This window comes from Chlorocebus sabaeus, chromosome 3 (assembly GCF_047675955.1).
Source record: "Chlorocebus sabaeus isolate Y175 chromosome 3, mChlSab1.0.hap1, whole genome shotgun sequence".
Taxonomy (NCBI): Eukaryota; Metazoa; Chordata; class Mammalia; order Primates; family Cercopithecidae; genus Chlorocebus; species Chlorocebus sabaeus.
In genome coordinates, this window is record NC_132906.1 from 77,565,488 (window position 1) to 77,581,797 (window position 16,310).

The following is a 16,310-nucleotide window of genomic DNA, read 5'->3' on the forward strand; positions in this document are numbered from 1 at the left end:
GCTTCGGAGGGAACAAACCCCTGCCCTCAAGGGGCTCGCCCACAGTGGAGGAAACAGAAATAAATAATAAAGTATTAGAATGTAATGCAATAGAACAGCGGTTCCCAGCCTTTTTGGCACCAGGGACCGATTTCGTGGAAGACAATTTTTCCACTGACGAGGGTCGCAGGGTAGTTTCAGGATGATTCAAATGCATTATATTTACTGTGCATGTTATTTGTATTATGATTACATTGTAATATATAATGAAAAAGTTACACAACTCACCATCATGTAGAATCAGTGGGAGCCCTGAGCTTGTTTTCCTGCAACTAGGCGGTCCCATCTGGGGGTGCTGGGAGACAGCGATAGATCATCAGGAGTGACAGATCATCAGACATTAGATTCTGATGAGGAGCAGGCAACCCAGATCCCTCGAGTGTGCAGTTTGCAATAGGGTTCATGCTCCTATGAGAATCTAATGCCCGGCTGAGCTGACAGGAGGCGGAGCTCAGGCGGTGATGTGAGCCATGGGGAGCAGCTGCAGATACAGATGAAGCTTCGCTCGCCCGCCTGCCACTCACCTCCTGCAGTGAGGCCTTGTTCCTAACAGGCCACAGACTGGTATCAGCCCATGGACCAGGGGTTGGGGACCCCTGCAATAAAACGAAGCCTCAAATGGAGGTTAGAGGAGGCTGCTATGAGCACAGAGCGGAGGAATGGGCCCACCTCAGTCAGGGAAAGTAAGAACAGGTGAGCCGTGGCTTCTAGCAGGGAAGAGAGTAAGAGAACAAATCCAAGAAGCAACTGTGTACTCAGAAACAGCAGGGAGGCCTGCAAGGGCAATGGCCCTGTCTCAGTGAAACCTGTGGGGAGGAAACCCATATGTAGAAAGGGACCGGGGAGAAGAGAATGGAAAAGGCAAGCGGGGATTGATAAGTGTTCGAGGAGGGGTGAGACCTGGTAAGATCTGCCTTTTTGGAAGCTCACTCCAGGGAGTAGGGAGGAGGAAGATGGGGGCGGGGCGGGCGTGGAGCCAGGCTGGAGGAGGCTGTTCTGCACTGCAGGTGCCAGAGGGAGGCTTGAGCCCAGCAGAGGCAGGTGGGTGGAGGGGCTGAGCCTAATGGGATCTCAGAGATCTAGCAGTATACATCTCACATCTTGGTGGAGAGGAGGGTTCATAACTTGCAGGTCCCTTGTGTTTTGGCTTCACAGACAGAGTGAATGGGCTCCTCTCTGCTAAGGGGTCAAGAACACACATGCTGGTGCCACACAGAGGAGGAAACCTATAAGCCGGGAAGTAGGAGCACACACCCAGTGCTGTCCCACAGCTCGGGTCAGACGGCAGCAGCTCCCTGCCAGGGATTAAGAGCCAACCCCTGCCCCGTGCTCCCTTGCACTCTGCATATTTGTAGGGATGGGGTCAGGGGACATCCCTGTGATTATGGAAGTTCCTTGGTTGAGAGAAATGACCTTGGTTCAAAAGGGGAGCAACTGCAACCAGCCTGACCTCCTGGGAACCTGGGCAGATCTGCTGAGCCTGATCTCCGCTAAGCTTAGGAGAGGGGAGATGAGGCTCCGCAGCCACCATCCGATGCCCCAGCCAATTCTTGGAGAGTGCCAAGAGCTTTGCCAGCCCACCTCAGCTGTGCTGACTGAGCACTGGCCACCTGTGGGCTTCTCTGCTGCTCCTCTAGGGAGGGAAGTAGCCAGCAGGGTTTGAAAGAGCTTCAGTGCTCTTTGCCCCAGTGGCCTCTGGGGCCCTGGTGAGGGTGACTGGCTTGGAGCTCCAGGAAGGTGGCAACAGCTCCATTCCCACCTCGTGTCCTCCAGCTCCTTTCTCTGGGTGGTGTCTCAGTGAAGCCAGCCTGGGGTCTATCTTCATGGGCTCCCATGATCCCAAGTCCACCTGCGTGGGTCAGAGCTCCCCGCTTCTCTCTCTCCCTCTCTTTCCCTCCCTCTCTCTCCCCCCCCTCCCTCTCCCCCCTCCCTCTCCCTTCCCCCCTCTCTCCCTCCCCCCTCTCTCCCTCCCCCTCCCTCTCCCTCCCCCCTCTCTCCCTCCCCCTCCCTCCCCCTCCCTCTCCCTCCCCCTCCCTCCCCCTCCCCCCCTCCCTCCCTCTCCCTCCCCCCCTCCCTCCCTCTCCCAACTCCCCTCCCTCTCCCTCTTTCCACCGCCTCGCTCTGCCTGTTGGGACTTGAGAACCATGGCTCTGCTGTGATGTGACTTATGATTGATGCTGCCCCCTGAGCAAGCTGGGTGGTCTTCTATGCTTGTCACAAATCTCTGCCATCTAATTTTCCCCCACATTGCCCAGATTGCTTCCTTCCAGATAGGGGAATTGGTTGGGATGCAGACGCTGGGTTGGTTTTTATTTGAAAAGCACACCCCCCAGGAGGACAGTGAGGGAGACATATTATTGGGTTGCCCAGAGCAAGGTGTGTCCTGCAGATGCACATGGGCAGATGTTAAAGCATCAAGTTTACAGAAAGGAGAAACATGGTTAATACAGAAGCAGAAAAGGAATGCAAAACAGCTAGAGAACAACTGCAAAGGTGCACATGCGGAAACAGGATGATGTCCTGCCAACCCAGGTGTGGATGGTCTGTGGACCAGCAGCACCTGGGACTTAGAGATGCAGCATCTCAACCCCACCTCAGACCTAATGAATCTGAATCTGCATATTAACAACACCCCCCAGGTAACCCGTGCGTATCTTACGCCATGATAAGTACTGGTATCAGCTGCAGACAGGCCCATGGACAGATGGAGGAGGAAAACGTGTGGTTCATTAGGGAGGCTTCTTGGAGGAGTCCTCTAGCAATGAAAGCCAGCTTCTATTTGAAAAGAAATGAGATCTTTTGCCTAAAACGGTGGTTTTCAAAATTAACTGCAAATTGGAATCACCTGTTGTGTTTTAAAAAGCTCTGGAGGCCGGATGCCGTGGCTCACATCTGTAATCCCAGCACTTTGGGAGGCTGAGGCTGGCAGATCACTTGAGTCAGGAGTTCAAGACTAGCCTGGCCAACATGGCAAAACCCCATATCAATTAAAATAGAAAAAAATAGGCCGGGCGCGGTGGCTCAAGCTTGTAATCCCAGCACTTTGGGAGGCCGAGACGGGCGGATCACGAGGTCCGGAGATCGAGACCATCCTGGCTAACCCGGTGAAACCCCGTCTCTACTAAAAAATACAAAAAACTAGCCGGGTGAGGTGGCGGGCGCCTGTAGTCCCAGCTACTCGGGAGGCTGAGGCAGGAGAATGGCGTAAACCCGGGAGGCGGAGCTTGCAGTGAGCCGAGTTCGTGCCACTGCACTCCAGCCTGGGCGACAGAGCAAAGACTCCGTCTCAAAAAAAAAAAAAAAAAAAAAAAAAAAAGAAAAAAATAAAAATAGCTGGACATGGTGGTGCATGCCTGTAGTCCCAGCTACTTGGGAGGCTGAGACATGAGAATCACTTGAGCCCAGGGAGCTGAGGTTGCAGTGAGCTGAGATTGCACCACTGTACTCCAGCCTGGACAACAGAGTGAGACTCTGTCTCAAAAATAAATAAGCAAGTAAATAAATATAAAAAGCACTGATTCCTGTTTTCAAGCAATGGAGATTCAGATTTAATTGAGATAAGGCCAGGATGTAGAGAGTTTACAGAACTCTCCAGGTGATTTAAACATGCAGCCAAGTTAGAGAACCACTGGTCTTTGCCATACGGAAGATATAATGTGCTGTACCAAGACCAGAGAACAGAGTAACAGAGGAATCAGATGGTTTGAGAGCAAGACCAGGAGTGTGCATGTCTGCCCGGTGGGTGGGGTGAACAGGGAGGGTGCACCTAGGATCCTTCTCCCCTCCCATCCCCATTTGGCTTCCTGGGCCGCATTCCTCAGTGCTTCCTTGGTTCTCACCTGGATGCTTGTATTCTGCTTCCCCCTAGTGGTGACTTGCAGTATGGCACAGGTGTCGCTGGCGGTTTCATTAAGGTTCGGCGTTCATCACTAACCCGTGACAGTGAGTCCCAGGCTGTGGTCAGGTGGGATCATCGTAAGAATCATGTCCTGTGAGTATCTTGGCCGTGTGACTTCAGGAGTTGCTTCCTCACAAGAAGCCTCAGGGAGTTAGAGGTCACTGGCCAAGCACTGCCCGGGCACAGGGCTGCAACTGGAGCCTAACTGGCCTCCTGTGCATGAGGTTTAAGGAAAGTCATTTTATTAGCCAGTGGTTAAGTGCCTGTGAGTGAGAGCAATCATCAGAAGGTGCAGTGGTAGAAGATAACAAGCTTCCTAATAAACAGTGTCTACTGGTCAGCCACAGTGGCTCATCCCTGTAATCCCAGCACTTTGAGAGGCCAAGGTAGGCGGATCACAAGGTCAGGAGTTCAAGACCAGCCTGACCAACATGGTGAAACCTCATCTCTACTAAAAAATATAAAAATTAGCAGGGTGTGGTGGCAGGCGCCTGTAATCCCAGCTACTTGGGAGGCTGAGGCAGGAGAATTGCTTGAACCTGGGAGGCAGAGGTTGCAGTGAACCGAGATCACGCCACTATACTCCAGTTTGGGTGACAGAGCAAGACTCCACCTTGGAAAAAAAAAAAAAAAGGTGGCCACCACTTAGATCTTTGTGGCAAGAATGGGTTTTACTTAATTATCACATTTCATTCCAGTGACAAGCCTAGAAGGTATTAGGATTGTCAGATATTTTTATTGCAAATATGCATTGCTAAGGCTTATTTTTAAAAAACACATATAAAGTCATGTTCTTCTCTGACATGGACATTTAGCAAAAATAAAGTCACAGATTTAATATTATAGTTAGTCATGAATAAATGTTTTAAAATTATGAGTGAGAAAGAACATTAACTAGAGAAAATGTTGCTGCATCACTTTCAAAACAAGCATGTATTTTAAACAGACATGGTTTGCGGAAGAGGATTCTCATCTTACAGATAAGAAACAAACCTGGAGACCTTAAGAAACTTGATCAAGGTCCATAGCCAGTGACAGATGCGGGGTTTGAACCCACATTGGTGGGACAGCACTGTCTGTATGTACAGCTCCTCCCATGTCCCCTGCAAGAGTCCGGGGGTTCTCACCTGCTCAAGGGTTTGCAACAGAGACTTCACCTGAATCCCTGATTGAGTCTCTGTGGTTCCTCCAAGCTTCCCTAGTTCCTCTTTGTATTAGTCCATCTTCACACTGCTGATAAAGACATACCCGAGACTGGGGGATTTATAAAGGAAAGAGGTTTAATGGACTCACAGTTCCACATGGCTGGGGAGGCCTCACAATCATGGCAGAAGGCAAGGAGGAGCATCACATTCTACATGGTGGCAGGGAAGAGAGAACTTGTGCAGGGGAACTCCTTCTTATAGAACCATTGGATCTTGTGAGACTCGCGATCACAAAAACAGCATGGGAATAACCCGCCCCCCATGATTCAATTACCTCCCACCGGGTCCCTCCCATGACACATGGGAATGGTAGGAGCTATAATTCAAAGCGAGATTTGAGTGGGGACACAGCCACGCCATATGTCTCTTCTTTCCAGTTTCACATTGACTCAGACACTTTCTTAGGTAGAGCAGTCTCTGAAGGCCCCGTATTAGGGAGAGATAATACCCTTGTCCAGTCCTGGCAGAAAACTTCTCTCTGCAGCTCATGCCCAGGACTGGGTTCAGGCCAGATGAGGAGAGAGATAATGAGAGAAACAGGAAGCGTTTGAAGCTAGCAGCCAGTGTGGTCCCCTGACCTGGCTGGTTCCTTTTCTTTTCCCCTGGAAGCCAGCTGCTGTCCACCCTACCCCATTACAAGAGTTCCTGAAACTCTGGTGTGAACCAGAACCACTGGGAAACTTGTCAGAAGGCAGATCCCTTGGCTCCACCCTCAAAAATCCTGATTCAGGATCATCAAAAGTGGGAGCCAGGAATTTGCATTCTAAGCAAACAACCCATGTGAATTCTGCACAGGGTCCTCAGAACACACGTTGAGAAACGTTCAATAGACGCACTATTCATATTCAAGAGTACCAATCAAGGCCCATAAGCTATGCTGAAATATTTAGAAGTTACGTATCAAGTGAATAAAGTGTCAAATATATATACATAACTACATGGCAGGCTAGAATTCCTGGGCTCTAGAGCCCAAGCCAGAAGGTAATGGGACAGCAAGAGCTAATCCCCAGCCCCCATCCTTCCCCTTTGTCTTCCCACTTTATGCCATGAGGAACTTGCTGCTTGAGCGAGAGGACACACCATCCATAAATTCAAGCACAGGCACTCTCCTCTCGCCCTGTAACAGCTGCATCTTGACCACCTGTTGGGCTAGGATGGACCCCAGAGAGGAGGCTGGCATTGACCCTGAGGCAGAAAATTCCCAGGTACTCAGAGCATGGTCTAGATGGGGAAGAGGTTCCAGGAGGATGCATGCCCTTGACCTTGTGAACTGCCTGCACTGAGGGGAGGGGCAGCAGAGGATGGCCAGGGCAGAGCCCTCTAAGCTGGCATTTCTCTAACATTCACGGGAAGAGAAATTTCTTGGGATCTGAATCAGTAGGTCTAGGGCAGGGACCAAGATTCTGTGTTTCTAACGGCCTCCCAGGAAAGCTGGTGAGGCTGGTCTTCAGACCACAGAGGGAAGCAGCAAAGCTGTAAAGCAGGGGTCAGTACGAGGTAGTAAACTTTTAGTCTCTGAGGGCCATGTGGTTTCTGTGGCAATTATTCGACTCTGCTGTTGGGCCTGAGAGCAGCCACAGATGATATTTAAGAGAATGAGCATGGCTGTGTTCCAGGAAAACTTCACTTGTGAACACTGAAATTTGAATTTCAGATAATCTTCCCATGTTGCAAAATATTCTTCTTTGGGGCTCTTTCAATTATTTAAAAATGTAAAAACTCGATCAGGCACAGTGGCTCACGCCTGTAATCCCAGCACTTTGGAATGCCGAAGTGAGTGGATCACCTGAGATCAGGAGTTGGAGACCAGCCTGACCAACATGGCAAAACCTGGTCTCTACTAAAAATACAAAATTAGCTGGGTGTGGTGGTGCATGTCTGTAATCCCACTTACTTGGGAGGCTGAGGCAGGAGAATCACTTGAACCCAGGAGGCGGAGGTTGCCATGAGCGAAGATCGTGCCACTGCACTCCAGCCTGGGCGACAGAGCGAGACTCTGTCTCAAAAAAAGTAAAAACTCAATCATAACGTAACTTAGTTGTACATTTACAAATAAAAGAGTATAATTGGATTGTTTGTAACACTAAGGATAAATACTTGAGGGGATGGATACCCCATGTTACATGAGGTGCTTATTTCGCATTGCAGGCCTGTATCAAAACATTCCTTGTACCCCATAAACATATACACCTACTATGTACCCACAACAGTTACAAATTTAAAACTTTACCAACGATTTTTAAAATGTAAAAGACATTTTTTACATGGGCTGTACAGAAACAGGTCTGGATGGGGAGGTTAGATTTGGCCCAAAGTCTGTAGGTTGTTGACCCCTTTATATGGCCCAAGTCAGGAGCCGTGCATGGCTGGGTCTAAAAGCTGTGCCGATCTACAGAGCTCACGTGAAGCTGCTGTGGCAGAAAGGGTCTAGAGCCTCACTGAGTCATGTCTTTTGTGGGTAAATGGGTCTTCTAGGTGCCCATCAAATCACACCTTCTCAGGCTGCCTCCAGTACACACCTATGAGACCAAGCTTGCTGGTCCAGGGCAGGAAGTCTAGTCCAGATCCACCCTGCTGTGTTATGCAGGAGCTCATATTCAGTCTCAGAACCATCTGGATTGTTTTACTTTCATGATGAACTTAATCCTGATGGAAGTATAAATGAATAAGCCGACTGGGCACGGTGGCTCACGCCTGTAATCCCAGCACTTCGGGAGGCTGAGGTGGGTGGATCACCTGAGGTCAGAAGTTTGAGACCAGCCTGGCCAACATGGTGAAGCCCCCATCTCTACTAAAAATACAAAAAATTAGCCGGGCTTGGTGGTGTGTGCCCGTAATCCCAGCTACTCTGGAGGCTAAGACAGGAGAATCTCTTGAACCCAGGAGGCAGAGGTTGCAACGAGCCAAGATTGCGCCACTGTACTCCAGCCTGGGCAACAAGAGCAAAACTCCATCTCAAAAATAAATAAATAAATAAATAAATAAGCCCGTTAAACATCCACAAATTTAATGTGAGGCCAACATTCTTACTAGTGAGAAGTGATTCTCGATTGTTCTTGGGAGGTGACTCTGCCCGTCCTCAGGCCTGGGAGCTGCCGAGGAGGGGAGAGTGAGGAGGTTGGTTTATGTAAAAGGCGTGAGCACTGCCACTCTGTGCAGATTTCTGGAGCGTTCACCTGACTATTTGTTGATTTTTCATTGAACAGCTTTCTCCTCATTCCGACTGTGGGCTCTCTGAGAAGATGGGGAAACATTATTTGGGGGATTTAACCTTAGGGTGAAAATCATCTAAGCTGCTCATTTCTCAATTTCCCTCTCCTCCCCTCATTTCCATCTCTATTTGTTTTTCTTTCTTTTTTATGAAATTTTTTTGTAGAGACGTGGTCTCACTATGTTGCCCAGGCTGGTCTTCAACTACGGAGCTCAAGCAATCCTCCTGCCTTGGTCTCCCAAAGTGCTAGGATTATAGGCATGACCTACTGTGCGTGGCCTCTTCATTTTTTCAGTGTCACAGCTTGTATCCCCAGAAACCAGACTCTAAAGAGGCATTTCATGAAGGGGTGCCTGTGGAGGGACCACACCTGTGGAAGGTAGGGGACAGAAGCAGGAATGGGCAGAACAGTGACGCTGAGCTACAACCCAAGGCCGACAGTCTCTGCAAACCTCACCAAGAGCTCTGGAGCTAGATGGACTTTCAGAAACATCCCAAGCATGGCTGCGCTGGCCAAGCCCTTATGCTCCACCATCTATTGGTCACTCGATATGAGCTTCCCCAGGCAGAGGTGTGCTATGGTCTAAACATCTGTGTCCCTCCAAAACTCATATGTTAAAATCCTAACCCCCAAGGTGATGGTATTGGGATGTGGGGCCTTTGGGAGGTGATTAGGTCACAAGGATGGAGCCCTCGGGATGGGATTAGTGCCCTTATAGAAGACACCCCAGAGAGGTCCCTCCCTTGCCCCTTCCACCACATGAGGATACAGTAAGAAGACATTGTCTATCAGTTAGGAAGCCAGCCCTCACCAGACATCAAATCTCCTGGTGCCTTGACTTCACAGCCTCCAGAATTGTGAGAAATATATTTCTGTTGTTTTTGAACTACTTAGTCTCTGGTAGGATAGCAACGCAAAAGGACAAGACAGGGCACGTCCTTAGGTGAGGCAGCTTTCTGCAGTCAGGCACTTTCTGAGAGGGCTAAGAGCTACAGGCTGAGTGTGGTAGCACTTCCAGCAGCTGGCGCCTGATGTCCTTCACTGTCCTTTCTGGGCAGCGTGTCACAGTATCCACTGCACACCACTCGGCTATCATTCTGTTCAGATACTTCTTGACTGATCTTTCTACTTCTAATTTGTTCCATGTAGAATCTATCCTAAACACTACCTCCCTAATCTTTCTTAAAAGAAAATATTGGTAAAATTTTTCATAATACATCATTATGAATAATTTTATATGTCATTCTCCTGAAAAGAGGTGTCACAAGATCAAGTTTTTTCAGTTACACAGGAAATGTAAGTGTGTGAAAAAGCAGGTGTGTGGCCAGGTGTAGTGGCTCATGCCTGTAATCCCAGCATATTGGGAGGCCAAGGGGGGCAAATCACTTGAGGTCAAGAGTTCAAGACCAGCCTGGCCAACATGGTGAAACGCTGTCACTACTAAAAATACAAAAAAATAACCCACAAAAATTAGCTGGGTGTGATGGCAAGCATCTGTAGTCCCAGCTACTCAGGAGGCTGAGGCACAAGAATCGCTTGGACCCAGGAGGTGGAGGTTGCAGTGAGCCAAGATTGTGCCACTACACTCCAGCCTGGGTAACAAAGTGAGACCCTGTGTCAAAAAAAAGAAAGAAAGAAAGAAAGAAAAGAAACATGGTGCAATACTACATGGTATGATGGGGTCTTATTTAGTTTGCCTCCACTTCACCCCACTGGTGTGAGAGGGATTCCCACCCTAGGGTTGAGAGGATGGTTGAATGTACAACATCCAACCCTAGACAGATGAGATGGGCAGCAGGTAATTCAGAGGCTCACAGCCCAGCGGAGAACAACCCTGCCCCACACAGAGCCACGTGGAGGTTGCAGTCGGGAACAGAGTGAGCCATCAGGAGCTGTGGGAAGCAGGCTTTGTAGTAACAAGAGGGCAAGGTGCCCCTGGTTCCTGTGGGAGGATGTGTTGGCTTGCTTGGATAATTCAGCAGGCTGGCAGGGACCTGAAGCCTAGCACTGCACCTGGTCCCTTTGACAAGGAGGGTTGCTTGGCTAGAGGACCTTATCTACCAGGAGCAGAGTGGGAGGAGAACTTGCAGTTAATCCATTTGAGCCTCTGTACCCTGATTTTACCAACCTTCATGGTCAAGGCAGTACTTAGTTTTGAATCTTAATTTCAGGTCTTACACCACAGGTCTGTGAGTCATTGGAGCTGAATTTCCTATCCAAAGGCATTCAAAATTATTTTCAAATCTGATCTAGCCAAACAATTCTATCATTCATTACTGGTTTTCAAGCCCAGGCCTACTCCAGATTCCCTAGAGTGGCACATCAGGGTATTCATAATCAGGCCTAATCCATATCTCCTTTCTCATCATGCCTGCTAAATTTCAGCCTGAGTTTACTCACATTCACTGGACAAATTGTGTTTTTGGCATACATGGCTGTATGTTTTTACTCATTCTATTTCCTCTAGATAAGGACTAGAAATTCTAGTCATCCTTTGAGGCCAACTCAGATGCAACCTTCTCTGGGGTGACCTTCCTGGACATTGCAGGACAAGTGCCTCAATGGCCTTGATAACCCAGCTCTTCCCCCATTTTTCAATTGTAGTTCTCACAATAACTGTAGAACGTGCCAGAAACAACATTCAGAGATAAGGAAAAGTTGTCCAGAACATGCCAGATTCTGTTTCTGTTCCTCTGAGAACAGGATGTCCTGCAGTGTTGTGGTCCAGTGATCCCAATCTGCCCCCAGAGTATAAAACCCAGAGTGGAGGGATTTCAGGGTGCCTCGGCTGCGGTGCAATGTGGGGCATGTGCAGACAAGACTCCATCCATTCTGAGCAGTTTCCTGAGCCTTGCGGAATCAGCTCACAAAGGATGCCAGGCTTCTGTTGTGCCTTGCTGCCTATCTGTGATGAATAAAGTTGCTTTGCTCAACTTGTTCTGTGAGTGTTCTGTCTCACTCAACTCCTGCAAGTGGTAGAAACTGCAGCCCAAGATGCAATAGGTGCACTTTAGGAGGCCGATGTGGGAGGATCACTTGAGGTCAGGAGTTTGAGACCAGCGTGGCCAACATGGCAAAACTCCAAAAGTCTCCACTAACAACACAAAAATTAGCCAGGCATGGTGGCGTGCACCTGTAGTCCCAGTTACTCTGCAGGCTGAGGCAAGAGAATCACTTGAACCCAGGAGGCGGAGGTTACAGTGAGCCAAGATCACGCCACTGCACTCCAGCCTGGGCAACAGAGTGAGACTCCATCTCAAAAAAAAAAAAAGAAAGAAAAAAAAAACGCAATTGGTGGAAGTATCTGGACTTCCCGTCCTGGTGGCTGGCATAGTGATGATCTTTGCGATCCTCCATGTAGTGGGATATCCCCTGGAATTGGTAACCAGAGTACGGTGAACCTGCCTCACAGGCATCTCAAACAGGATGAAAGGTGCCTTGCTTTTCATCCTGAAGCTTTTTCTTTTTCCATCCTGGCCATATGATTCAGTAGCCACATTTTAGCCTCTCAGTTGTGCACGTGCCTCCACTCTGCCGCACTGTGAGCTCTTTGGGGAGGCAGAACTACACTCTCCCTTTACAGCCTCCGTGCTTAATATGGTGCCTGATACTTGGGTGCTCAATGAATGAGTTGCACATGGAAAACTTAAAGAAATAAGGTTTTTGGTGGACAAAAGAAGTTGAAAGTCATGGCCAAAATGAGGTGGAGATTTTGCTGTTGTCGCTGATGCTATTGTCTTTGTGTTGCGTTTCACATGGATTTGAACTGTCCATGTCCAGCTTTTTCTCTTTAGCGTTATTCTAACCTACACCTATGGGTGTTCTCTGCATCTGTCTCCTGATTAAGCACATGCTATTCTCACGGGCAATTTGTTCTGGCAACCTATGATGTCATTTGTAGGAAAACACTCTTGCTATCCTAGCATCCTCTTGCTCAAAACGAAGTTTCTCAGGAAGATTATCTCCTGTTTGCAGGATTTACTTTTCTGTTTCCCTTAGAGGGTTACCTATGAAGAGAACTTTACAGATATAAAGTCATCACAAAATCATTTTTGAATATTCAGGACAAATAATGCTGAAGACTGGCTAAAGACTATGTTATTACTGCTCCAAGCTTTGCATTTGGGTTCATCTGTGGAAGCATAGTAATTCTTGAAATTTCCTCCGCATTTCTCTTAGTTTATCTCTTTCTGTCATGTAGAAGTTATTCATGTTCACATTTTATCCTCCCTCCTAGACCAGGAGTTTTGTTAGGAAAAAAAGAAATTTTTCATTATAGAGGATTTGAAACACATACAAAAATAACAGAGAAGAGTATAAACTCTCACATACTTCATAAACTCATGGACAATCTTGTCACATCTGTAATCCAATTCTCTATGGTTCTAATTTTTTCTAATTTTTTAATTGTTGAGATGAGATCTCACTCTGTCGCCCAGGCTGGAGTGCAGTGGTGTGATCACGGTTCACTGCAGCCTTGACCTCCCAGGTTCAAGTGACTCTTCCATCTCAGCTTCCTGAGTAGCTAGGACTACAGGTGCACACTACCATGCCTGGCTAATTTATTTTTATTTTTTTTCTTGAGACAGGGTCTCACTGTGTTGCCCAAGCTGGTCTTGAACCCCTGGGCTCAAGTGATCCTTCTGCCTCAGCCTTCCAAAGTGCTGGGATTACAGGTGTGAACCACAGCGCCTGGCCTAATTCTTTTTTGTTTGTTTGTTTTTGAGATGGAGTCTTGCTCTGTCACCCAGGCTGGAGTGCAGTGGTATGGTATCAACTCACTGCAACCTCCACCTCCTGGGTTCAAGCAGTTCTCTACCTCAGCTTCCCGAGGAGCTGGGATTACTAGCACCTGCCACCATGCCCGGCTAATTTTTTTTATTTTTAGTAGAGACGGGCTTTCACCATCTTGGCCAGGCTGGTCTCAAACTCCTGACCTTGTGATCCACCCACCTCAGCCTCCCAACGTGTTGGAATTACAGGCGTGAAACACCATGCCTGGCCTCAATTTTTTTTCATAAGTTATTGGGGTACAGGTGGTATTTGGTTATATGAGTAAATTCTTTAGTGGTGATTTGTGAGATTTTGGTGCACCCATCACCCAAGCAAGATACACTGCATCATAATTTGTAGTCTTTTATCCCTTGCCTCTTCCCACTCTCCCCCCCAAGCCCCCAAAGTCCACTGTATCATTCTTATGCCTTTGCATCCTCATAGCTCAGCTCCCACATAGCGGCGAGAACATACGATGTTGGGTTTTCCATTCCTGAGTTACTTCACTTAGAATAATAGTCTCCAGTCTCATCCAGGTCACTGCAAATGCTGTTAATTCATTTCTTTTTATGGCTGCGTAGTACTCCATCATATACACACACACACACACACACATATATATATACACACACATATACATACACTACAGTCTCTTTATCCACTTGTTGATTGATGGGCATTTCTGTTGGTTCCAGGATTTTGCAATTGTAAATTGTGCTGCTGTAAACATGCATGTGCAAGTATCTTTTTGGTGTAATGACTTCTTTTCCTCTCAGTAGATACCCAGTAGTGGGATTGCTGGATCAAGTGGTAGTTCTACTTTTCTTTTCTTTCTTTTCTTTTCTTTTCTTTCCTTCCTTCCTTCCTTCCTTCCTTCCTTCCTTCCTTCCTTCCTTCCTTCCTTCCTTCCCTCCTTCCTTCCTTCCCTCCCTCCCTCCCTCCCTCCCTCCCTCCCTCCCTCCCTCCTTCCTTCCTTCCTTCCTTCCTTCCTTCTTTCTTTCTTTTTCTTTTTTTTGAAATGGAGTTTCTCTCTTATCACCCAGGCAAGAGTGCAATGGCATGATCTCTGCTCACTACAACCTCTGGCTGCTGGGTTCAAGTAATTCTCTTGCCTCAGCCTCCTGAGAAGCTGGGATTCAGGCACTCACCACCACGCCAGGCTAGTTTTACTTTTTCATAGAAATGGGATTTCACCATGTTGGCCAGGCTGGTCTCGAACTCCTGACCACAGGTGATCCACCTGCCTCGGCCTCCCAAAGTGCTGGGATTATAGGCATAAGTCACCACTCCTGACCCTACTTTTAGTTCTTTAAGGACTCTCCACACTGTTTTCCATAGTGGCTGTTTACACTGTTTTCCATCGTGGCTAGTTTACATTCCCACCAGCAGTGTAGAAGTATTCTCTGTTCGCTGCATCCACGCCAACATCTACTGTTTGTTTAATTTTTTGATTATGGCCGTTCTTGCAGAAGTGAGGTGGTATCATACGCATTGTGGTTTTGATTTGCATTTCCCTGATCCTTAGTGATGTTGAGCATTCTTTCATGTGTTTGTTGGCCATTTATATATCTTCTTTTGAGAGTTGTCTGTTCATGTCCTTGGACCACTTTTTGATGGGATTTTTTCTTCTTACTCATTTGAGTTCGTTGTAGATTCTGGATATTAGTCGTTTGTCAGATGTATAGATTGTGAACATTTTCTCCCACTCTGTGGATTGTCTGCTTACTGTGCTGTTGCTTTTGCTGTGCAAAAGTTCTTTAGTTTAATTAGGTCCTAGCTATTTATCTTTGTTTTTATTGCATTTGTTTTTGGGTTCTTGGTCATGAAATCCTTGCCTAAGTCAATGTCTAGAAGGGTTTTTCCAATGTTATCTTCTACAATATTTATAGTTTCAGGTCTTAGGTTTAAGTCCTTAATCTATCTTTAGTTGATTTTTGTATAAGGTGAGAGATGAGGATCCAGTTTCATTTTCCTACATGTGGCTAGCCAATTATCCCAGCACCATTTATTGAAAACAGTGTCCTTTCTCCCACTTTATGATTTTGTTTGCTTTGTTGAAGATCAGTTGGTTGCAAGTATTTGGGTTTATTTCTAGGTTCTCTATTCTGTTGCATTGATCTATGTGCCTATTTTTATACCAGTACCATGCTGTTTTGGTGACTATGGCCTTATAGTATAATTTGAAATCAGGTAATGTGATGCCTCTGGATTTGTTCTTTTTGCTTAGTCCTGGTTTGGCTACGTGGGCTCTTTTTTGGTTCCACATGAATTTTAGAAGTGTTTTTGCTAACTCTGTGAAGAATGATGGTGGTATTTTTATGGGGATTGCATTGAATTTGTAGATTGCTTTTGGCAGTATGGTCATTTTCACAATATTAATTCTACCCATCCATGAACATGGGATGTGTTTCCATTTGTTTGTGTCATCTGTGACTTCTTTCAGCAGTGTTTTGTAGTTTTCCTTGAAGAGGGCTTTCAACTCCTTTGTTAGGTATATTCCTAAGTACTTTAGTTTTTTTGCAGCTGTTATAAAAGCGGTTGAGTTCTTGATTTGATTCTCCGTTTGATCGCTGTTGGTGTATAGAAGAGCTACTTATTTATGTATATTAATCTTGTATCCGGAAACTTTGCTGAATTCTTTTATCAGTTCTAGGAGCTTTCTGGAGGTGTCCTTAGCGTTTCAAGGTAAACTATCATATTGTTAGCAAACAGTGACAGTTTGGCTTCCTCATTACCAATCTGGATGCCCTTTATTTCTTTCTCTTGTCTAAGTGGCCTGACTAGGACTTCCAGTACTATGTTGAAGAGGAGTGGTGAGAGTGGGTATCCTTGTCTTGTTCCTGTTCTCAGAGGGAATGCTTTCAACTTTTACCCATTCAGTATTATGTTGGCTGTGAGTTAGTTTTGATGGCTTTTATTACATTAAGGTATGTCTCCTGTATGCTGATTTTGCTGAGAGTTTCAATCATAAAGTGATGCTGGATTTTGTCGAATGCTTTTTCTGCATCTATTGAGATGATCATGTGATTTTTTGTTTTTAATTCTGTTTATGTGGTACATCACATTTATTGATTTGTGTGTGTTAAACCATTCTTGCATCCCTGGTATGAAACCCACTTGATCACGGTGGATTATCTTTTTGATATGTTTGTTGGATTCAGTTAGCTAGTATTTTGTTAAGGA

General features: G+C 46.7%; 1 protein-coding gene across 1 annotated transcript in view; it reads left to right on the forward strand.

The window, feature by feature from the left end:
• The window catches only part of CLDN10 (claudin 10), a 140,309-nt gene that overhangs the window by 37,906 nt on the left and 86,093 nt on the right, over window positions 1-16,310 (forward strand). The window lies entirely within an intron of this gene.